The sequence below is a fragment of the Alligator sinensis genome, unplaced genomic scaffold, assembly GCF_000455745.1.
Source record: "Alligator sinensis unplaced genomic scaffold, ASM45574v1 scaffold1065_1, whole genome shotgun sequence".
Classification (NCBI taxonomy): Eukaryota; Metazoa; Chordata; order Crocodylia; family Alligatoridae; genus Alligator; species Alligator sinensis.
The window spans coordinates 185,446-187,879 of NW_005842812.1; the positions used below are offsets into that span (position 1 = coordinate 185,446).

Genomic DNA, 2,434 nt, shown 5'->3' on the forward strand with positions numbered 1-2,434 from the left:
GGATTCCAGAAGGAGAAGCAACTTTCACAGGGCACCCAAGCAAAACTGTCACTAGTTACACCCCCCCCCTTCCCAGAAAACAGTAGATAAAATAATTAGTTGTAGAAATGGAGTGAAAAATTTAATCTGGACATCATTATTTGGCAGAATATCCTTAGCATTATGGGTCAGATTTTTAAGTCAGACCCTCCTTTATTCATTTGTTTCTAGTAACTCGAAAATATCTTTCTGTTCATTGTATTACATTTGGAAAACATTCATGTTCAAGCTATATGGTTTTTTTTAACGTTATTTTATACCATCAGCTAGGTGACTGCGCAGCTCTGGGAATTATTTAATTGCTACAGCAGGCCCATAAAAAAGGAGTGTGTGTGTGGGAAGGGGAGAAGGGGGTGTTCCTGTTTAAGTTGTAGGTTTAAATTTAATAATGGAATTTTTTAAGCCCCAATAAATGAATATTTCTCTCTGGTGTTTATAGAATACATAATGCATTATAGAAGACATTGCACTCTCTTTATCCAAAAGAGGGCTTGCTTTTCTGCAGGTTTTTAAATTCATTTTTAATTCGTTAGCCCATGGTTATTTCACTTATCCTGGAATTTAAGGAGGTGTTTTTCCTGCTCAGTTTTTAGGGAAAAAAATGCATTCTTTTTCAAATTTAAATAGTATATTTATGCAGATGTGGCTGACCCTTGTGTCGAACAACCATGTTGCAGAGTTTTCAGTCTGATCAGTTCCTTGCAAGGCTTCTGGTTAAGGAGGTCGCACAATTTTGTGAAACCGAATCTGAACGTAGGCCAAGGTTGTCTCAGACTGTCCAGCCCACGCCTTCCCCCTGACAATTTCATTTGGTGAAGCAGTATTGATTCCATCTTCAAACAGTCTGTGTTGGCCTCCAGATGTGTTATTGGATGCATCTTCGCTCTGTAACTAGGAAATCATTTATGTACAATAGCTAGGCTTAACCATTGCTTGGCAGAAAACAATTTCTTGTTGCCGATAAAAGCCCGTGTGTTTTTTCCCAGACTTAATTTTTGTACTTACTCTCACTTGTAACGTGGATAAAATTTATCTCGTGCTTTGAAATGCTCTGATCAAAGGAGCTAGAGAAGAGCCAGGTTCCACAGGCTTTTTGGGAGGTTTTTTTTTTTTTTATGTATTGTGGCTAAATTTTGGTCTAAATGAGATGCGCCTTTTAGTTATTTTCTGTCCATGAATTATCACCCGCAAACTCCTCACAACCTAAAGCACATTTAAAAAATCTAGGCTGTGAAAAATCCAAACAAATTTAATTGGGGAAAGCATCGTATTTGTTTGTTTAAAACCAGCCTTATGTTTTTCACAGGCTTCCTGAATCACAGGAAGTTTTTGCTCATGTTTTGTGTCAGCATTTACCTTTTAGAGAGAGGAGACTTGTTCGTTTACAGCTCTGCTCTTGAAGGAGCCTACAAAATACATGTTAGAGGTCTAGTTCTGACTGCAGGTGGGTGCACGTGGCACTTCCTCCTCCTGAGCTGGTCGTCTCCAGAAAAGACATCGTCTCGAAACCCAGGAGATTTCTGTTCGAGTATTTGTAGCAGCAAGATCCTGGGCTCATGTCCTGTGTACTTCCTGCTTACACGCAGGCAGCACACAGGCAGGAGGGAGGGGACATGAAACTTGCATGTCATCAGACGATCCAAAGCACATCTGCTTTCCAAGCAGCAGCAGTGTCCCCTGGTGCAGCAGGTTTCCTGAAGGTGCTGACGGCAGGGGAAGGCGGAGGCAGCGTTCAGCGCTATCTGGGTGTCAAAGGTTCGAGCCCTCGCTCTGTGTCCCGGCTGTTGCAAGGATCTCGCTTGTGTTGTGAAAAGTTTTAAGATGCTACGGTGTTGCGGGGTGTGCGCTTCCAGGTACTAAGTGTGAACAGAGGAACGATTTCGTTCCAAAGGCTGATCAGGGTATGAGCGTATGCATAGGCTAGTCGTCCAGGAACTCAGTTTACAGGCGAAGAGCGCTTGTACTTGCAGTTTGCAGCTCACAGTGAGTATGCTGGATTCGTGCAGCTTCTCTCTCCTGCTTTCCCGGAGCTTGTGTTGCGTGTTTGAGTTACGTGATTAGATCTAACAATATTTTGAACACTTGCATACTTCATTTGGCACTGTTTTCGTTGTACCAAACCCTCCATTTATAACTCAGAATATTTGGTGGGAGCGCCTGTGTTATGGGAATTGTGCTTCTGGCCGGTGTCAGTAGTTTCTTGTATCACGTTAGTGTTGCTGCATTCCCTACGCTTGTAATCTATACCCTGGGAATGCCTCTAGAATCCATTCCTGATGAGGAGAGTTACTGTTCGCTCCTAATTATCCGATATACTTGAGCCATACAGTTTTCTTTCTAAACGATGAAACAGCAATTTCAGTGTCATTCTAGAGCGTGCTGGTTCCAGCAGGAA

General features: G+C 42.3%; 1 protein-coding gene across 4 annotated transcripts in view; it reads left to right on the forward strand.

Moving 5' to 3' along the window:
• SPATS2 (spermatogenesis associated serine rich 2) overlaps positions 1 to 2,434 on the forward strand; it is a 33,627-nt gene that overhangs the window by 2,843 nt on the left and 28,350 nt on the right. Inside the window, exon 1 of one of the 4 annotated variants that reach the window (XM_014525483.2) lies at positions 1,747 to 1,892. The exons of 2 other annotated variants lie outside the window; for them this stretch is intronic. The gene's annotated coding sequence lies outside the window, so the exon portion shown is untranslated. Of the gene's footprint in view, positions 1 to 1,746; positions 1,893 to 2,434 lie in introns of those variants that run through there. One more of the 4 variants, XM_025191364.1, reaches the window with a different exon arrangement.